Genomic DNA, 22,063 nt, shown 5'->3' with positions numbered 1-22,063 from the left:
TTTCCATCCCCACCTCACCCCCACCCCACCCCAGTTGATGTTTAGGTTATTTCTAGGACACAAACACTGTCACCAATAAGTGTCTTCATTCACTTAAATCAGTCAGCCAGCCTGTCAGCCTATGGAACTGAGCCCCATTCTCACATGTCCTGGGCAGGGCATTAGGAAACCCCCACGAGGACGACACAGGTCACTTTCAAAGGTTTTATAGGCTGCTGTAGTGCCTTTATACTACATACCTACAAATGTTAGCACATAGACCCCAGTGTAGACACCCTTATTTGTAAGTTATAGATTTAACTATACCTATCTTAAGACAGTCACAAAAATAGAAAATTTTAAAGATAAAAATGAAATACCTATTTTGCTCTTGGGCAAATACTAGTATTTCGAGGGGGGGGTAGTGTTTTGATTGAATAATTTCACTGATTTTTAAAAATCTTGATTTAAAGCTCTGTAATGTAACTATTCATAGGTCTGGAATTAATTTCATTGCTGAACTTGCTTTCAAAGGTTGTCCTAGCTAAAAAAAAAAATATCTGGCAAAGATGGGTAGCTCCAAACGGAAGACAGACCTTGTTAGTTGTACTAAATCATGATTCTCATTCAGTTATACAAAGATTTTTGTTGAAATGTCACTAATAAAAGATCCTTCTACCTGATGTCCATCTTTTTATCTAGCAACTTCTAAGGTGTCCTATTTTTCACAAATGGGTTCAAACCACATAGATACTCTTCATGTTGAGATTTCAGAAACGGATTTATAAAGTTTACTTCTTAGTTTTTGTTTAACTTACAAAGTTTTTAGATGCTCATTATGGTCAGCTACAGAGCAACATAACAGTCACATTTCCAAGCATCTGTTTTCTTTTTCTTTTTTAAAAGATTTATTTATTCATAAGACACACAGAGAGAAGCAGGGACATAGGCAGAGGGAAAAGCAGGCTCCCTAAGGGGAACCTGGTGCAGAACTCGATCTCAGGACCTTGGAATCATGACCTGAGCCAAGGCAGATGTTCAACCACGGAGCCACCCAAGTGCCCCACCAAACATCTGTTTTCAAATCAACTCCCACCTCTACCTAGGTTTTTTTTTTTTTTTTCTACCTAGGTTTTTTAAAAGCACCTTAGCATACCACATTCCACAAGTTACTTTTGAAAAGCAATCACTTTCTCCCCTTTTCCATAAAGTGAGGGGTTTTTTTCCTAAAATATTTGCCAGGTGACCTACTGACAACCAATTGTCATCATACAAAAGGTCAGCAAGTTTGAAACAGTTGCCTATTAATAAAAAAATGCATAATTCATCTTCAAGTTTGATGGCTCTTTAAAGCATGTTGCCAAAATACTTTCATGGTGATTTCCCAGCTCATTACAAAACATTATAAAGATTCTCTTATACTTTAAAATCTTGTTTTTGTAACAATTATCACACTCATGATAGGCTATCTCATTTTGGGCACTCCTGGTTTTGCTGCACTAGCTCACCAATGAATGATAGGGTGAAAGAATTTCACCAGCGGTGCTGTATTTGTATTCTTCTCACCCAGGAATGTTTATTCTAGTCAAAGAAATAACTACTTGTGTGAGGACACTTCCATGGTTTTTCCAAAGCATTATTTTATTAAAGTAGTTTTCTATTGAGAATATATCTTCACTGATACATTTTTAATGGTACATGAGCGCACATGTGCGCGCGCGCGCGCACACACACACACACACACACACAGCAACTGTATATAAAGCTCAAATAATCCAACAAATACCATAGGCTAAGATATGTTGGTTTTTTTTTAAATCCCTATTTTATCCAGATGCCCAACACTTCATAATTTGTTCTAACACTTGGCAATGTTTTCTCTGCCTCTTCCAACAGTGTATGCAGACAAGTACCTATTCCTTTTGTGCTGTGTGGTTTCCCTGGTTTTATTTTAGTCCTTATGGCATGTGGCTCTTTGCCTCTGCTAGAAAGAAAACTAAAGGGAAAAAAATACCTCTAAATGTCTTTCATTGCATTTAGTGAATTTTGTGAGGTGTTGAATTCAGAACCTAGGATTTCAAACATCGCTTTTAAAAGTGTAGTGGTTTGTTGACATGTACCAAATGCCTAGTTTCTAAATATCTTGCTAATCCATATGGCTTACATCATCAGCCTATATCTGAATGTACTGTACACACTTAGGGATGGGTTTATCATCATTAGGGAGGGATGTATATAAAAATCCATATTCAATACAGACTTTTTGATAATTTCAATGTTTTGTTTTCTCATCGGATCTGATGAGATCATCATTTGTATTTCATAACATGCTATGGAGAGCCCTTTCTGTCAGGGGCTATTGGCCCTGATATTTTTCTTGTTGTTTTAACTCATCTGACACCTTGTTGTCAGACTTCAATGCTCATTCTATTACTTGCTAACTTTCTGACCTCGGAGGACAATCATCACAGCATTTTTTTTTTTTGGTATATTTTTTATCGGAGTTCGATTTGCCAACATATAGCATAACACCCAGTGCTCACCCTGTCAGGTGCTCCCCTCAGTGCCCATCATCCAATCACCCCAAACCCCTGCCCACCCTGTTCGTTTCCCAGAGTTAGGAGTCTCTCATGTTCTGTCTCCCTCTCTGATATTTCCCACTCATTTTCTCTCCTTTCCCTTTTAGTCCTTTCCTTATTTTTTATATTCCCCAAATGAGTGAGACCATATAATGTTTGTCCTTCTCCAATTGACTTACTTCACTCAGCATAATACCCTCCAGCTCCATCCATGTTGAAGCAAATGGTGGGTATTTGTTGTTTCTAATGGCTGAGTAATATTCCATTGTATACATAGACCACATCTTCTTTATCCATTCATCTTTCAATGGACACCAAGGCTCCTCCCACAGTTTGGCTATTGTGGACATTGCTGCTATACACATTGGGGTGCAGGTGTCCTGCTGTTTCACTGCATCTGTATCTTTGGGGTAAACCCCCAGTAGTGCAATTGCTGGGTCATAGGGTAGTTCTATTTTTAACTCGTTGAGGAACCTCCACACAGGTTCCGAGAGTGGCTGCACCAGTTCACATTCCCACCAACAGTGCAGGAAGGTTCCCCTTTCTCCACATCCTCTCCAACATTTGTTGTTTCCTGTTTGTTGATTTTCCCCATTCTCACTGCTGCAAGGTGGTATTTTGTTGTGGTTTTGATTTGTATTTCCCTGATGGCCAGTGATGCGGAGCATTTTCTCATGTGCTTGTTGGCCATGTGTATGTCTTTGGTGAAATTTCTGTTCGTGACTTTTGCCCATTTCATGATTGGATTGTTTGCTTCTTTGCTGTTGAGTTTAATAAGTTCTTTATAGATCTTGGATACTAGCCCTTTCTCTGATAGGTCATTTGCAAATATCTTCTCCCATTCTGTAGGTTGTCTTTTGTTGACTGTTTCTTTTGCTGTGCAGAAGCTTTTTATCTTGGTAAAGTCCCAATAGTTCATTTTTGCTTTTGTTTCCCTTGCCTTCATAGATGTATCTTGCAAGAAATTGCTGTGGCCAAGTTCAAAGAGGGTGTTGCCCGTGTTCTCCTCTAGGATTTTGATGGATTCTTGTCTCACATTTAGATCTTTCATCCATTTTGAGTTTATCTTTGTGTATGGTGCAAGAGAGTGGTCTAATTTCATTCTTCTGCACATGGCTGCCAATCTTCCCAGCACCATTTATTGAAGAGACCGTCCTTTTTCCAGTGGATAGTCTTTCCTGCTTTGTCAAATATTAGTTGACCATAGAGTTGAGGGCCCATTTCTGGATTCTCTATTCTGTTCCATTGATCTATGTGTCTGTTTTTGTGCCAGTACCACACTGTCGTGATGATCACAGCTTTGTAGTACAACTTGAAATCCGGCATTGTGATGCCCCCAGCTCTGGTTTTCTTTTTCAATATTTCCCTGGCTATTCGGGGTCTTTTCTGACTCCACACAAATCTTAAGATTATTTGTTCCAACTCTCTGAAGAAAGTCCATGGTATTTTGATAGGGATTGCATTAAATGTGTAAATTGCCCTGGGTAGCATTGACATTTTCACAATATTAATTCTTCCAATCCATGAGCATGGAATATTTTTCCATCTCTTTGTGTCTTCCTCAATTTCTTTCAGAAGTGTTCTGTAGTTTTTAGAGTATAGATCCTTTACCTCTTTGGTGAGGTTTATTCCTAGGTATTTTATGCTTTTGGGTGCAATTGTAAATCGGATTGACTCCTTAATTTCTCTTTCTTCACTTTAATTGTTAGTATATAGAAATGCCACTGATTTCTGGGCATTGATTTTGTATCCTGCCACACTGCCAAATTGCTGTATGAGTTCTAGCAATCGTGGAGTGGAGTCTTTTGGCTTTTCTATGTACGGTATCATGTCCATCACAGCACTTTCAATCCCTCTACACTGGATCCACCCTGCCACCACCTGCCACCACTCATACGGTATGTGATGTGTGACAGTTAACACTGAGGTTAATCCTCAAAGTATTAAGAAGGCTAATATCTTATGTTAAAAGGCATAGAAGTAGCAATTAATTTTTCTTCCCCACATCCTAATGGTTCATCTCACATATTTCACTTTGGGGACAGTTCTCAAATGAAATGTATTATGTCCCAAGGAGCGATTTAACAGAATACCACAGTTATCACTACAATCCATTTCTCAAGTATTCTTGCAATGCGATGTGCTTTCCTAAATGAGAAAGAATAGTCTGAAGTTAAAGCTGGTCTCTACTTCTGCTTAATGGGACGCGACCATGAAGTGCCCCTGGGGTCAGGGTTGTCTGTCCTGGGTAGTAGGCATGAACCATAAGAACTCCTGAGCCAGAAGGAGAAGCAGACAAATAAATGTAGTGAATGCTATAAGAAAGGGGCACATAAAGACCCACATGAGATCAAATAAGGAGAAATTCAAGAAGACTAGAGGCTATGGGACCTTTGAGCAAGCCTTTTTGGAGGGGTGTAATTTCAGTGAGAGGAAGACAGCAATGGGAGAATTGCAGGATAGATGGTGAAATATTTAGGGAACATGAAGATATCCAGAACCAATCAGAAGGAACAAAAGTTGGGGCACCTGGGTGGCTCAGTTGGTTAAGCATCAAACTCTAGATCTCAGCTCAGGTCTTGATCTCAGGGTCTTGAGATCAAGCCCCATATACATGTTTGTATTTACAAACATAGGGCTCCCCAGCATGGAGCCTACTTTAAAAAGGAAAAAAAGAAAAGAAAAGAAAAGGAACAAAAGATGAAGTAGGTTTCTCTTAAGGACCTAGAATGTACTCTCCTACATTAACATTGTACAGTGTTTTCTTGAAAGAAAATGGGAGGTTTTTTTTTTTTTTTTATGATTTCCTTGGTAAGAAACAGTGTCTCTTAGTGTTATCCTCCTTAGCACTTGAGTCTGGAAATTGTGAAGAAACTTGGAAGCCATGCTAAGGAGTTGAACTTTGTCCAACATGCATTTGACAGTATCTTATAGGTGGTAGGGACAGATTGTTTTTAAGTAGAGGTGAGACAGGATTAGATACCTCTTACAGAATTCTTGAGGATATGCTCAAATATAGTCCAAGTTCCAGAACAACAGAATCACCTAGAAAGCTTGTAAAAAAAAAAAAAAAAAAAAGCAAATTACTGCACCCCACCCTCCTTCTTCAGAATCAGAATTTCTAGCAATTTGCATTTCAACAGACTCTCCAGCCATTTTTTTTTTTGCCCTCTATCATCATCCCACTGCCTCTTTCTCACCCCCAAATAATTCAGGCACATATTAAAAATTAAGAATAAGTACATTATTGTTTTTATGAAATAACTGATTGGCTTGAGACAGGATATATCAGCAAGTTATTACGTTTCTGACTTAGCATTCCTGATAGTTACCTAAACTCTAGGTTTAAACTTGAAATTCTGTGTTCACTCCTCTTCCAACTTTAAACCTATTATTGTTGAAACAGTCTAGTTCGTCCCCTTCTAAACTTCCATCCCTCTCCTTTACCTCGTTCTGATGTTTTATATACATCATGTGGCCAAAGCCCAGTGCTTTACCTTCTAACATTTTGATCTTCACAACATCATCATGATGAAGATTTTATTAGTCTCATTTTTTTTTAAGTGATACTGAAGCTGGACTGTAGTAGAACAGAAGGCTTATCCAAGGTTATAGGGTTAGTAAGTAGCAGAATTAGGATTTGAAATCTGTCTGACTTTAAAACCTGTGCTCTTGACATTAAAAAGACTAACAACCACAAGTGTTGGCAAGGATATGGAAGATCCAAAATTCCCATACATTGTTGATGGGCAGGCAAATAGCACAATGATTTTAGGCAGCAGTGTGAGTTTCTCCTCGGGTTAAATGTACCCTTGTTGTATGACCCAGTAATATATTCCTGTACTTCCCCCTCCCCCAATTAAACCTACATCTACACAGGGAGTGGTACGGTAATTCTGATCACAGTTTTATTCATAATAGCCCAATATTGGAAACTACCAAACAGCCTGATGGATGAATGAGACAAACATTACAGTAGATCCATACAATGGAATACTATTCCACAACGAGACAGAATGAACTACTGAGCCTCACAACAATATGGATGGATTTCAAAAACATTAAAGAAGCCAGATATCAAAGAATACATACTCTGTGGTTCCATTGTATAAAATTCAATTAAGGGTCAGACACATCTACAGTGACAGCAGGTTCCCTGGGCTGGGGGCAGGGTATGGAGTAGAAAAGAGCATGAGGGAGAGAACTATGGGTGATGGGACGGTTTTATATCTCAATTATGGTGGGATGATGATAAAACTCATTATTAAACTGTATGTTTGAAAATGGGTTCATTGTAGCACCTCAAAGGAGTAAATTAAAAAAACAAAACAAAACAAACAAACAAACAAAAAAACCACTTGTGCTCTTGCCCTAGACCACACTGCCTCTCTTTTTCTCACTCTAGCCTGAATCACATACCTCACCCTCAGGCTGAGGGAATAGTCTAATGTGTCGTGGCTTCTACAATGGAGACCCAGGAGGCTGCACAGCACAGCTGCCCCTATAATCTTACACCAAAAGAAAACTTGGTCACGCCCAAGTTTATTCCTTTATTGAGCTTTATTTTTTTCCCCCTTTATTTAGCTTTAAATGTAGTTTAGCCTGAGGCCTCACCCATCAGGAGCTTTGTGTTCCTTGTTATCTGTGCCAAGGAACTGAAAGGCAGAGTTGCCTGGAAACTTCTTCACACCAGGCTAGCAGGGCAGCCCCCTTAGAGAGATGTGCTTGTTACTCTGCCACTATGTTCCCCCTCCCCAACCTCCAGCCAAGAAATCTTTCAGTGGGACCCCAAGCCAAAAACAATTAACAATGCTGTTGCCTATGCTAGCCTCCTTCTGAGTATCTCCCAGCCTGGAAGGGGCCTCTGGAAGGCAGGAGGAGGGCATATCCTCCATTCTCTGAAATAAAACACTTTTTTAGCCATCCAGAGGCTACTTCAGGTAGTACCTTCTTGACTTCTCCAGCTTCTCCCTGACGGGAACACTGCTCCCTTTCCAGTCTCTGAATTTGCTTATTTCCTTAACTTCCGATGAGCGGCTTAATTTTACTGCACATGATATTATCTTCATCACTAATTGCTTTGTGTTTTTCTTCCCTAATGTCTCTAAGAGGATAGGGGGTTTTTTACTGCTATATTTAGAAGGCAATGGTATTATAAATGATGGACTGATTGATTCCACCTTTACCTCTGGAAAAATCCCTCAAATATTAATGTTTGTCAGCTCTAAAATGCTATAGCCATACCACAGAAATACAAAGGATCATGAAAAACTGCTATGAACAATTACAGGTTTCCTCTGCCATCTAAAAACAGTGTTCCTATGAAAACTTTCATAAGCCAAAAATGGTATAAAGCAAAGAATTATCAATTATTTATAAGGAAAAAAAATCACTTGCCACTAATTTATTTGAAAAAAAATCTGAGCATTCCCAGACCCAAAAAAATAACATCTCTTAGGCTTTTCTAAGACTATTGAAGACATCTTGCTAATGGATGCACAAAATAAATTGAGATGAAGCACAGATGCTCACAAACACAGTGCGAAGTTATGGCAGCTTAATGCTGTGATGCTGAGTGCAGTTCCCAGGGAAGGAGCTTGGCAGTGCTACTCTCACTGCTTGGGGTACTTGCAGTCTCTATAATGGCTTACTACAAAACAAACACTGAATGCTATTTTTGCTTTTTTGCCTTTTTTTGGTAAAAGTGAAAATCCTCTTCAGATTTCTGTTGGTTAACAAAGAAGTTACTAATGTAGGCCTCTCATAAAAACAAAAATGGCATAATTCAAACTTTCAAAAAGAGGCTGGGAGGGTGGGGAGTTGGGGGACACCTGTATGCCAACAAATTAGACAACTTAGAAAAAAATGGATAAATTCCTAGAAACATACAACCTACCAAGAGTAAATCATGAAGAAATAGAAAATCTGAAGCGACCAATTACTAGTAAGGGGATTGAATCAGTAATCAAAAAACTCTCAACAAAGTAAAGTCCAGGACCAGATGGCTTCCTCTGGTAAATTCTACCAAATATCTAAAGAATTAATATCAAATCCTTTTCAAACTCTTTCAAAAAATAGAAGAGGGGCCACCTCCAAAGTCATTTTATAAGGCCAGCATCACCCTGATACCAAAGCCAGACAAGGATAATATGAGAGAAAAAAAGAGAAAGAAAGAAATACAGGCATATATCTCTGATTAATGTAGATGCAAAAATCCTTAACCAAATGCTAGCAACCTGAATTCATCAGTACATTAAATGGATCACACACCATGATCAAGTGGGATTCATTTCAGGAATGCAAGGATGGTTCAACACCTGCAATCAATCAATAGTTACATTAACAAAATGTAAGATAAAAATCCTATGATCATCTCAATGGATACAGAAAAAGAATTTAACAAAATTCATCATCCTTTCATAGTAAACACTCTCAAACTGGGTATAAACATACTTCAAAATTAAGAGCCATGGGATACCTGGGTGGCCTAGTCAGGTAAGTGTCTAACTCTTGATTTTGGCCATGTCATGACCTCAGGATCATGAGACTAAACCCTGTGTTGGGCTCCATGCTCAAGAAAGAGTGTGCTTGAAATTTTCTTTCCCTCTATCCCTCCCTCAGCTTGCATTCTCTCTCAAATTATTTTTAAAAATAAAATTAAGGGCCATACATGACAAGCCCATTGATAATATATTCAACCATGAAAAGTTAAAATCTTGAGTACCTGGGTGGCTCAGTGGGTTAAGCATCTTCCTTCAGCTCAGGTCATGATCCCAAGGTCCTGAGATTAAGTCCCACATCCAGCTCCCTGCTCAGCAGGGAATCTGCTGCTCCTTTTACTGCTCCCCCGCCCCCATCTGTGTGCTCTCTCATGCTCACATTCCCTCTCTCTCAAATAAATAAATAAAACCATAATAATTCAAAAATGCTGACTTAAAAAAAAAAGTTAAAATCTTTTCCTCCAAGATCAGGAACAAGACAAGGATGTTCATTCTCACCACTTTTATTTGACATAATACTGAAGTCCTATACAGAGCAATTAGGCAAGAAGTAAAAGGCATCCAAATTGGAAAGACAGAAGTATAATTGTCTCTATTTGTAGATGATATATCAGACATAGAAAAGTCTAAAGACTACACAAAAAAAACGTAAATACAGTTGAGTTTCAAGATTTAAAAAAAATCAGTATACAAAAATCGGTTGTGTTTCAACATGCCAACAAACTATAAGAGAAATTAAGAAAACAATCCTCTTTATAATAGCATCAAAAAAATTAAATACTTAGGAATAAATTTAATTAACCAAGGAAGTGAAAAGTCTGTACACCAAAAACTATGTAACATTGATGAAAGAAATTAAAGACACAAATAAATGGAAAGATGTTCCATGCTCATAGATTGGAAAAATTAATATTGTTAAAATGTTCATATTATACAAAATGATCTGCAGATTCAATGCAATCTTATCAAAATTCCTATTGCATTCTTCACAGGAACAGGAAATCAATTCTAAAGTTTTCATGGAACCATAAGAGATCGTGAATAGCTAAAGCAATCTTGAGAAAAAAAGCTGGAGACATCATGCTTCAAATATATTACAACTGACTTCAAACTATACTACAAAGCTATGGCAATCAAAACAGTATGGTATTGCCATAAAAACAGACACCTAGAGAAATGGAACAAAATAGAGAGCTCAAAAATAAACCCATGTATATATGGTTTATAAGAACTGAGAATATGCAAAGTGGAAAGGATAACTTCTTTAAAAAAAATAGTGCTGGGAAAATGAGATAGTCACATGCAAAAAAAAAAAAAAAGAAAGAAAGAAACTAGACCCTCACCTTACACCATACATACAAATGAACTCAAAATGGATTACAGACTTGAAAACCTGAAACCATAAAACTTGTAGGAGAAAACAGAGCAGGTAAATTTCTTGACATTGGCCTTGGCAATGATTTTTTTTGGATTTGACACCAAAAGCAAAGGCAACAAAGCAAAAACAAACAGGTGGGACTACATCAAGCTAGAAAACTGCCCACAGAGATGCCCATCAACAAAAGACAACCTACGGAATGGGAGAAAATATTTACAAACCACATATCCACATATCCAATAAAGGGTTAATATCCAAGATGTACAAGGTACTCCAACTTAGAGCAAAACAAAACAAATAACCCAATTTAAAAGTAGGAAAAGGACCCAAATGGCCATTTTTCCAAAGATGTACAAGTGGCCAACAGGAATGGGAAAAGGTACTCAGCATCACTAGTCATCAAAGAAATGCAAATCAAATCACAACGAGCAATCACCTCATACCTGTTAGAATGACCATGACCAAAAAGACAACAGCTAACAAATGCTGGTGAGGATATGGAGAAAAGAGATTCCTTGTACATTGATGGTGGGAACATAAACTGGTACAGCCACCATGAACAACAATTTGCAAGTTCCTCAAGAAATTAAAAATAGGAATCCCTGGGTGGCTTAGCGGTTTGGCGCCTGCCTTTGGCCCAGGGCGCGATCCTGGAGTCCCGGGATCGAGTCCCGCATCGGGCTCCCTGCATGGAGCCTGTTTCTCCCTCTGCCTGTGTCTCTGCCTCTCTCTCTCTCTCTCTCTCTTCTCATGAATAAATAAATAAATCTTTAAAAAAATTAAAAATAGAATTACCACATGACTCAGTAATCCCACTTCTAAGTGTATTTCAAAATGAAACAAAACCCTTACCTCAAACAGAGATGTATACTCCCATATTCGTGCAGCATTATTCACAATAGCCAATGTATAGAAATAATCTAAGTGTTTATTGACAATTAACAGATCAAGAAAATGAGATACAGGGAGGCCTGGATGGCTCAGTGGTTGAGCATCTGCCTTTGGCTCAGGGCGTGATCCCGGACTCCCAGAATCGAGTCCCACATCAGGCTCCCTGCATGGAGCCTGTTTCCCCCTATGCCTATGTCTCTGCCTGCCTCTCTCTCTCTCTGTCTCTCATGAATCAAAAAAATCTTTAAAAAAATAAAAACAAAAAAAGAAAATGAGATACATGCACTCACATACTCAAATATTATTCAGCCCTAAAAAGGAAGGAAACCTTGTCATTTGCAACAATATGGTTGAATCTAGATGGCATTATGCTAAGTGAAATAGGCCAAAGAAAAACAAATACTGCATGGCATCACTTATATGTAGAATCTTAAAAGTTTTTTCAAGGTCAAATTTCTAGAAAGTAGAAAAGTGATTCCTGTGGCTGGAGGTGAGAGAAACAGAGAAGTTGGTAAAAGGGTAAAAATTTTCATCCAAAAGATGAATAAGGTCTGAGGATTTAAGGTCTAAAAAAGTAAGTATAACTGATAACACTGTATTATGTAATTGAAGTTTGCTAAGAGATTAGAACTTAAATGTTCTCACCAAAAATAATAAGATGTAAGGTGATGAATGTGTTAATTAAGTTGATGGGGAGGGGTCCTTTCACAATATATATCAAGGCTTTAAATATTTTACAATTTATCAGTTATACTTCCATAAATCTAGAGAAAAAATGCTGTGACTATAAACCAACTGTTCTCACAGCTTCTCATTTAGTTTTCTCTAGACCAAGTGGTTTGCGTGTGTTTCCTGCCTGCAAAATCTCAAAAGGGAGAATTGTGAAATATCTCACTAGGGAGCTTAACATAAGATTTCCTTTTTCTTTCCTGGAACAATTGCCAAAATCTTACTGACATAAACTAAATGAAGTTTTTTGCCCTTTTTGCCCTTTGTCAACTGAGGCCATGTTTCTCAGTCCTTTTATCCAGCAGTGACTTACAAAAAGTGCAGCAGATCAGACATCTGCCCTTTTTCAAACCTGGCAATGAATTTGAATCTACTCTGTTTAATTCACACATACGGGGTAGAGATGGATAGAGGAGTGAAGACTCCAAGTCATTGTTTCTGTTGTGACTCAAGTGGGCTCTGGAATACACTGAATCTTGAATGCACTGTGGCTTTTACTCTGACATGTAGGGGCCCAGGCCTGACCATGTCAGGGGGGACATACCAGGGGACATACGCAAAGACAAGCTGGGGCTGAGCAGAGACACAGGGGTAAGGCTGGAAAAGCTGCATCAAGCAACATGACAAGAACTGCAGTTAGTGGTTAAACTGGAGACAGGCAAGGTGACCAGAGCTAGGAGATGAAGGACAGGGCAAAGCAAGGGAAACCAGAAGGAGACACTTTGGGATAGAAGCTCAAGCAAAAAGAACACGAGTGGTAAATACATGGGTGGAGAAACCCTGAAGGGCCAGTTTTATTTTGCTTCCCAGGAAGACAGTCTTCTTAGAGGTTCTCTCAAAAGGTCCCTCCCTAAAAAATTGGTAGCATGTCAGGAGGAGCTAGGGTTAGCAGATAATCTACAAGACGCTCAGTTATATTTGAATTTCAGATAAGCAATAAATAATGTCATAGAATAAGTATGTCCTATACAATATTTGGGACATACTTATACTAAAACAAAAAAACAAAAAAAACAAAAAAAAAAACACTGCTTATCTGAAATTCAGATTCAACTGGGCATCCTGCCATCCTATCAACATTGGGAGGGACAAATAATTAAGCTTTCTCACTAAAGAAAACAAGACAGAAAGCTTCCACTCAAGTAGTGAGAGGTTGGTACAGGTATTTTGAAAATATAAGCACCAGAGAGAGGGTTTGAGGAGAGCAAGCACGAGCATTAGGAAGTTGGGGAAAGAAAGCAAATAAAGTGAGAAGAAAGATGTAAGACCAGGGGCAGAAAAGTTCAGGTGATGCCAACTTACAGGGTATGGGGTTACTTGCAGAGGGATGCAGTAAGCCCAGGCTTACACTTTGAGTGTGGACGCTCTCCCAGAGAGAAGAGGGAGTCAGCAACCCAAGTAAGGGCAAGCAGGACAGCCTGGATCGAGAAGAGAAGAGTAGCTCACTGGCTGTGTAATCCTGAACCATCCTGTTTAATCCTTTTACCTTCTCAGTCCTCATTTTCTCAGCTCTAAAATGGAGATTAAAAAAGTCTTATACCCTAACTCTTGCATATGTACCACTTTAGATTTGTTTTGCCTTTCCCAGAATTTCACATAAATGGAGTCAGAGTAGGTGCTCTTTGATGTCTGGCTTCTTTAGTTTTTTGTTTTTGGGGGAGATCCATCCATGTTGTGATTCTTTTTCATTATGTTCTTTTTCACTACTAAGTAGAATTTCATTATATGGATATATCATAATTTATCCCATTCACCCATTGGACATTTCAGTAGTCTCCAGTTTGGGACCATTGGGAAGAAAATGGCTATCAACACTGTGCATAAGTCTTTGCAAATAGATTTCCCTTTTATTGGTTAATACCTAGGAATGAGATTGTTAGGTCATATAATAAGGGTACATTTACCTTTAGGAAAAACTACCAAGCTTCTTTCCAAAGTGGTGGTACCATTTTGTTTGTGCATCAGCCATGTAATGAGGGTTCCATTTTTTTTTTCCACATCCTCACCAACACTTGTTAGTCTCTATTTGAAGAGCACAGTTTTCAAAGTCAGACAGACTTCAAATTCTAATTCTGCTGCTTGTTAATCCCATAACCCTTGGATAAATCATTTGACCTTACTGAGTCCAGTTTCCCCACTTTAGAAAAGAGACTATTCATCCAATGGAGTTTCATGTGACAAGTGGGAAGAAAACAAAGTGTTAAATTATTTAGTACACCTAATTATATCCACTTTGCATTTATTCAGTTAGTCTCAATTCTGAAGACCAATTTGTTGGAAGTTCTAATTTAAGAGCCCTATTAAGATGCCTTTGTATAAAAATTACCTGAAATTAGATGCAACCTGATGCCCGTGGGCTCACCACAGTGGTACCCCCAGATTCATTCTGCCCACACACCTATTCCCAGGTAGGGAGGGGAGGCACTTACCCCCCAAATCCTAGTGTCTATACTCACCTGGAGCTTTCTCTCTAGCACTGGATAATGGGGAAATTATGGGACTTTGAGTAATTAGCCAATTTCTTAAAACTTCTGAGCCAGTCTTTTTACATGTAAAATGATATTTACTCCACAGGATTATTGAAGATTAACATCTGACAAAATGCCATGCAAGGATAATTTCACTTCCGAGAGAAAGAGAGAGAGAGAGAGAGAGAGAGAGAGAGAGAGAGAACACCCAGATAAGGGCCTTCTGAAAACTGATCAAATGGCAAATACAAGTCCTTCTTCTCACCTTTCCTAGCCACATTGGAGGTGTTGGGCTTCTGTGGCAATAGGCAGTTGAGAAAGTTCACTGCAGAAGGGTCCAACATCCCAGTATCCCTATTTGGTACAGAAGAGAGGGAAGTAGGACATCAGAGGCCAAGCCGGGGAGAGGCAGACAAGACCCTGACCCCTGGCAATTCCAATTCAGTAGGGCTGATGTGAGCTCCAGGCATCTCCATGTAAGCAGGCCTCCCAGCTGACTCTGATACACAGATGTGGGAACTATAGACCAGTAGATTCTCAAAGTGTGGCCCTCATCAACAACCTCAGCATCATGTGTGATCTTAATAAAATGACAGTTCTCAGGCTCCATCTCAAACCTATTCAATCAGAAACCCTGGGGGTGGGACCCAGCAATTTGTGTTCTTAAAAGCCTTCCAGTTAATTCTGATACGTGTTCAGGCTGAAGAACTAATATAGCAAGCCAGTGACCACTAAGGACCTTCCCAGTACAGAAGGGCTGAGGCCAGAGTGGGAGAAACAGGAAGGGAACAGCTTCCAGAAAGAAAGATCAGGGAGTACTACTGGGTCCAGGCCAAATGGCTGTGGTCACACATAAGACAAAGGCTGAGCCAAAGGGACAACAGGATCTGGCTGTCCCCCTGCTTCACTCTTTGCCTCTGGTTCCTGCTCATTTGGGTGAATAAGGTAGGCAGCTTATATGCTGGTGGTCAGAAACAGAGTGAGGTCCTTGGGCTTTGTTGAAGTTTTATTCTGAATTTCAGTGGAGTTAAATACATTGGTTAGAGCTGCCAACCCCAGTATATAGGACACTAAATACTAGTCTAAAACGTATCAGACTGTGATAACCAAGCTTTAAAAAGGCATAGGGGGGAAAAAAGCACGGGAAGAAAACATGCCAAGTTAGAGACCAAGGCGTGGGCTAATCTTAAAATCACAATGGCATTTTCCCAAGTTCCTAATCCTAACCACTCCTTCCAGCACACTCAAGAGGAGCAAAAGGGCTAGGGTCCCGGTGTGGGAAGCAGAAAGTGTTGCAGGTGTGGCCACTGGCCCAGCTGAAGGAGGACAGGACAGAGTTTCCCCAAACTGTGTTCCAGGAAATGTAACAGGTGTGGCAAGGTCAAAAAGAAGAGGGGGTGGGGAGAGAGTGTTCAAAAATATCTGGGGGCAGCCCCAGTGGCTCAGCGATTTAGCGCTGCCTTCAGCCCAGGGCCTGATCCTGCGGACCTGGGATCGGGTCCCACGTCGGGCTCCCTGCATGGAGCCTGCTTCTCCCTCTGCCTATGTCTTTGCCTCTCTCTCTCTGTCTCTCATGAATAAATAAAATCTTTTTTAAAAAATCTGGAAAACTGTTTTCAACAGCTCTCATTTAGGGATTCCCGTTGCATATTTGCATATTAAAGGCACTGAGAACTCCTGTAATAAGAGGAACCTGTTTAACTTCATTTGATCCAGTATGTCCCTTCTTTATTAGGTGCAGGCTCTTTCTTCTTGACGCACTCAAAAGCATCCTATGGAACAGCATTCTGGAGGTTGGCTTGGAAAATACAGCTCTACAAAAACTGTCTGCTGGAACTTCCTTGCTGTTCACCTCCTGGTTCTCGCAGTACAGTCCATCAGCCTGCTTGCCTTTCCCACGTGGAATCAGACCAACCTAAACACGTAGACCTAGTTCCACCTTGAACAGGAAGTCTAAAAACAGCTTCTGCTTTATGCAACCCTAGTAAGTATCAGGCTCTATTCTTGGTATTCTTGGTCTCTTGCCTAGGCACCTTTTTTTTTTTTTTTTTTCATCCAGACTCTGTTGCCAGACATGTGTCCTTGACATTCTTCCTCCAGAATTCTGGGCCTGGGTTCTTAAAACCCAGACATCAGGCCTGACCGGCCTCCTGCCCCTGGTGCTTCCAGACCTGGGCCCAGCCTGCCAAGCAGCATACGCTTGCCTGTTGCTCCCCTAATCAGCTATCTCTGGGTGTGACCTCAATCCTTCTGGCTCCCAGTACCTGAGCCCTTTCATCTAGAAGCATTCCTGCCCCTCCCCTGGGTGTTCCATGTCCTGTTCTCACTTAAATGCGGACTCAGCGATCAGAGTACTTTGTTGGTTAATTTGCAGTTGTTTTTCCAAAGGGTTGTCTTTTTTGGTAATAAAATAAGGAATGACAGTTGCTGATAATAAATCTGCTAGGGCGTGGACAGAGCAGCCGGTCTGAAGTCTCTGGGGCTGATGACACTGTATCCAACCAAGTCAAGAGACCACTACAGCACCAGCATATGACCAAAAGAGCCCCAGAATTGGGAGCAGTTTGCGTTCGGAACCTACATCTGTGACCTTAAGTCAGTCCTTAACCTCTTTGAACTTCAGTTTTCCCATCTATAAAATGGGAACAATACCCGTCCTGCCTACCTTAAAAAGAGGTATGACAAGGACAGAGAGGAAATAAAGTACTCCAGGCTCTTTGAAAGTTTTCATTGTCATAACAACATAACGCATTTGTCACCAGTACTTTATGACTCAGTGCCTTTCTACTCACATTACAGGCTCAGGACAGGGGTGGGGTAAGGGTTTTAAGATACAAAGGTCTTTCAAAGATTGACTTTATAAACTGAAGTTATAAAGGGACAGTAACTTTGCTGACCATGTCCCCCAGCCACCCCACTAAGAGTTTAAGTGAAGGGACCCATTCAGTCTGCCACTTTGGCACAGAAGTCTAGCCATAAACCCAAGGGGATGGCCACTGGACCCAGGAAGATTGGAGCTGCCTCTCCAACTGGATAAGCACTGTGCCCAGGGTAGGAGGACTCTTCCCTTCTCCCTAGGGAAGCGTCTCTTCCCTTCATCCCTTGCCAAGGCAAAAGCCACAGGCCTATTGATAAACTGAAGTAGAAGAGGGATGCGGGGACCCCTTGGAGGAGACAGTAATGGGAGGTGACAACAATTGCTCTGGAATCAAAAAACATGGAGTCCCAGCCTTGCTCCTGACTAGGAGACCTCAGACCTAAGACTTAGTTTCTCTGGCCCCTATACTTCTAGCTGGAAAGAAGGGTGCCCGCCCCATAGGTTGATGGAGAGGCAGTGTAAAAGCACCCAGGGCACTGGGAGTACAAGGCAGAGGTGGTGCCATAGTGCTGCTAGGGGAGGGAGCCACTGCAGAAGTGGCAGGGACAATGGTGGTAGAGATGGACATGATGGTAGCTGTTTATAGCTGAACTGAATTCCAGAAGAGAATAATTGGGTCTGTCCGAAATCATCAGAAGCAATAGCCAAGCCAGAAAGAGAATCTTGAATGTCAAAGGATCCGCACCACACCAAAGACCCCTAATGAAATGGCCCTTGGCCACGCATGCCCATAGGAATCTTAGTGACCACCTTTCTGGAGTCTAGGAAGGCTTTGGTCACAAAGGGTACTCAGTGGGGACAGTAGGGTACAAACAAACCCCTCAGCTGCAGAGATGACCCAAGGCACCCGCAGGGGGAGGGGCAGAAATGCCTGCTTTCTCCTTCTGTGTGGTCCCGGGGTTACTGGACCACAGAGCTCAGCAGACTGCAGACGAGGTCTGGAATAAAATTCTATTTGAGTCCCAACCTATAATCTTCTACTTTCTGGTGAAGCAGGCTTCAGCCTTTATTAACACCCATCCAGTGAGGCCCTGTGGGAGGCATTACTTCTGACCTCAGAGGAGGACCAGGTCAGATTGGCAGAGGAGGACTGGCCAGCTCTTAGGAAACATACTCTGCTGCTCCAAGTATGGCCCAAGGACCATCACCTGGGAGCTGGTTAGAAATGCAGAGTCTCGGGCCCCACTCCAGACCTACTAAATCAGAGTCAGCATTTGAATAACATATTTGAGGGTGTCAGTAGGGCTGGTACATTCCTTCTGGAGGCTCCAGCAGGGAAATCTCTTTCTTTGCCTTTTCTGATTTTTTAAATAATAAATTTAGTTTTTATTGGTGTTCAATTTGCCAACATACAGAATAACACCCAGTACTCATTCCGTCAAGTGCCCACCTCAGTGCCCGCCACCCAGTCACCCCCACCCCCCGCCCTCCTCCCCTTCCACCACCCCTAGTTCGTTTCCCAGAGTTAGGAGTCTTCCATGTTGTCTCCCTTTCTGATATTTCCCACTTATTTTTCTGATTTGTAAGGCAACCTAAATTCCTGAGCTCTAGACTCCTTGCTCTATCTTCAAAGACTGCAGAACATTCAAAATAGAAAAAAAAAAAATTGAAGGACATGAATACAGTGAGCTAGGTCTTGACTTAGAATCCTTTAGTCCCTGGTGTGCTTTTCTATAATATTAAATATTCACTCCTGCTCATTCAGTAGATATTCAGTATGGACCTAGCTCATGGCAGGCATTATGCTAGACCCCAGAGACAGGGCAGAAAACAGTGGCACAGTCTAGGTCCTGAAGAGCTGGTGGTGGGTGTTCCAAAGAAATGGAAGTCAAGGCCATGGTCATAGCCAGTCTGCTGGGGCATGTGCTTCCCTGGCTGTATTCAGGGAGATGCCCAGAGCTACCTTCCCCTGTAGATATCCATCCTTTACTGTTAACAGCAGAGCACAAGGAGCATTTATGACTGCAGGTGCTAGAATTGGTACTGTGCATACAGTAGGGACATACTATGTGTACACAGAACTGAATTGCTCAGTTCTGGCTAACTGCCCTCCCATTCTCTCCTTTAGCTCTTCCTCTCCTCCCTTCTTCCTCTAGAATTGTCCTGCCCTAAAGAGGCCTCCTTTATCCTTTCCTATCATACTTTCCCCCTAGGTCTTCCAAAAATCTCCACCTACATTTTCCAGGCTGTGCATCTAAAACTGGGGATCCAACAGCTCTCAAGAGTTTGTTGTAAGCCGGGATGACAAACCACACACATCATATACCTCTGACACAAGGGCACTTAGAAACACGCATAGCTTTGTAACGTGATTCTTCCTTTTGAAGACTCTTCAGCTCAAATGCATAGCTGGGGCAAGCCAACCACTCGCCCACAGGCGCCAGGACGCTGGGACGCCTCCAGCAGCCCCCGCTCCCCAAAGATTAAATGCAGCTGTAAAGCTCTGACGTGCCAGGCAGCCCTGCAGCTGGAGGAGATTTTGAAGGTCCAAGGGACCTCCCCCTTTCTGCTAACAGCAGCAAACGCAGCTCAAGCTCTGGGGTGTGGGGGAAAGCACAGAGGGAAAGCCGATCAAGCAGCAGTATAATCCAAATGCACATCCAGGCTAGGAGGCAGGAATTTTAAAAATTCATTCCTACAAAAGAGAGGAAGATGTTGGGTTGTTCCAAAGTGGTGGCACTGAACAGATGGCCAGTCCAAGCACTTGAGCCCACAGCCCCCTGCTCCCCCCCCCACCCCCCACCCCCACGCAACCGGAGCTAGGCTCCTTGTCCAAGATCAAGGCTGTGGATGAGGCCCAGGTCCCCACCCTCCCTGTGATTGTGATGGATGTTATGTGACTCCATCCCCAGAGGACTGAACCTGATCTCTAGGGTAGGATATCTGGCATAAATTCTGTCTCACTAAAAGGAAAAGAAAATTGCCTCTGGCTTTCCAAGTAAAGGAAATATAGACAAACTCCTTTTCCCCAAGTCCCTGTTTACAACAAAGCTGACGTAAATGAACTCGTGCGTGTTTACCCAAGTCATTTGCGTTTTCAAAATACAGAGGAGCTTGAGAACTGTGGGATGCACGCAGGCTGGGAACGAGGAACAGGGCAGAGAACGAGAGGGAGCGAGCGTGGATTCAGAAGCTCCGTGAGGAGGAGGAGGATGCTCCACCTCCTTTATCCTCCTGACTGCAATGATATTTATGAGAAAGGTATGATGGATCCCATTTGAGAGAAGGGGACAGCCATGCTCAATGCTCAGTAAAATGAAGAGCAGTTCCCTTGAAGCACCCAGATTCATACAGCAAAACCAAGATCCAGGGCCTGCTTGACCTGACTCCAAAGTGCTTCCCTCTACAACCTGCTGTGTTCAGAAAGCCAACAAAACTCCAGAAGCCTCCCTCGGGGAGGGCAGAGGTGAAGCCATACAGGTGGAAGGTAGGCTTGTAATTGAAGCTTGGAAAATCCATGACGTCCTTGGGAACCTAATTGATAACCTACCTCACGTTGCCAGGCACTGGAATTGGGGCTCAGGTGCTGGCAGTCCTGCCTCCTGCAGGCCCTGACACCGCTCATCGGCATAGGCCAACTGTGGCAGGTGTGCAGCCTCTCCTCCACCAGCCTCAGGGTGCCCTGTAAGCTACACATCTGCTACGGACACCCACGTCAGACAGTTCCCACCCGATTTCTTATGTAGCTCCCATTTCAGGCCTGGAGCCCCTGTCCTTTTGGCCATCCGAGACACAAAGCCCTGCCCTTGCTGCACACAGCTCCAAACCCGAGGGACTTCTAGGTGGCTACCTCCCTACCCTTGCTTCTCATCAACACAGAGATTTCCCTTTGTGTGGCCCACACTTGGGACCTAACACACCCTCATCATTTGTCAAATGCAGTTACTAATGTGGACACAGCAAGTTTGGGCCACCTCCCCCAGAATCCAACTCCACAAGTGGGTCACCCTCCCCTCCCCAGCACCCACTTCCACTGCTGAGATCCTGGCATCCCACCCAGTCCAGCGCATGAGCCAGAACCATTCACCATGCAGCAGACACCCATGGTGACTTGGCTACAAGAACAGAGACGTTATTTAGCATCGACGTGTAAAACACACAGGACAGAGCTTTCACTGCCCGACAGTAAACATGGTTATGGGATTTAATCACACACTGGGACTATTAATGGTTTTTCACCAATACCTTGTCATGAAATGATTTATTGATTTTAGCATGCTGCATCTAACACAGGCACGCTACTCCCTGACCACATGTCATGGTGATAGCCTACTCATCTTCTCATCACCAGAATGACAAAGCCCTGGGTGGTAAAGGTGTGAAATGAATGCCCAAAAGCCCAATCAAGCAGACAGTGCCTGTGACCTAACATCCAACTGCATCCCCCAAGGGAGGTGATGGCCTGCTTCACCATAGACGGGTAATGAGAAGTATAAAAGGTGTCAGGCATACTGTCAAATCTGGAGAACTTGCATTGCTCATTGGCAGTGTCTGCTCAGGCAAGGCAGCTCTAAAGGACACGACCAAAGAACAGGGAAGGAAACAGGAACACTGATGGCCAGGCAGCCTAGAATCTCTGGCCTGTACTCAGGAGCACAAGTGCAAGCTGGCCGAGAGACCAGTATCTGCTCTGGCCCAGCCTGCACACGGGCCTTGGTGTG

General features: G+C 42.1%; 1 long non-coding RNA gene across 10 annotated transcripts in view; it reads right to left on the bottom strand.

Annotated features, from left to right (window-relative positions):
• Positions 1-22,063, bottom strand: part of LOC144281049 (uncharacterized) — a 137,093-nt gene that overhangs the window by 11,731 nt on the left and 103,299 nt on the right. For 8 of the 10 annotated variants that reach the window (XR_013349505.1, XR_013349498.1, XR_013349499.1 and 5 more), the window contains one exon: positions 14,790-14,878. The exons of the other annotated variants lie outside the window; for them this stretch is intronic. This is a non-coding gene — a long non-coding RNA (uncharacterized LOC144281049). The remainder of the gene's footprint in view (positions 1-14,789; positions 14,879-22,063) is intronic. 10 annotated transcript variants of the gene reach the window in all.

Source organism: Canis aureus, chromosome 12 (assembly GCF_053574225.1).
Source record: "Canis aureus isolate CA01 chromosome 12, VMU_Caureus_v.1.0, whole genome shotgun sequence".
In the NCBI taxonomy this organism is placed as follows: domain Eukaryota; kingdom Metazoa; phylum Chordata; class Mammalia; order Carnivora; family Canidae; genus Canis; species Canis aureus.
Note: the sequence above shows the minus strand (reverse complement) of the source record. Positions and strands in the feature narration are given on the sequence as shown.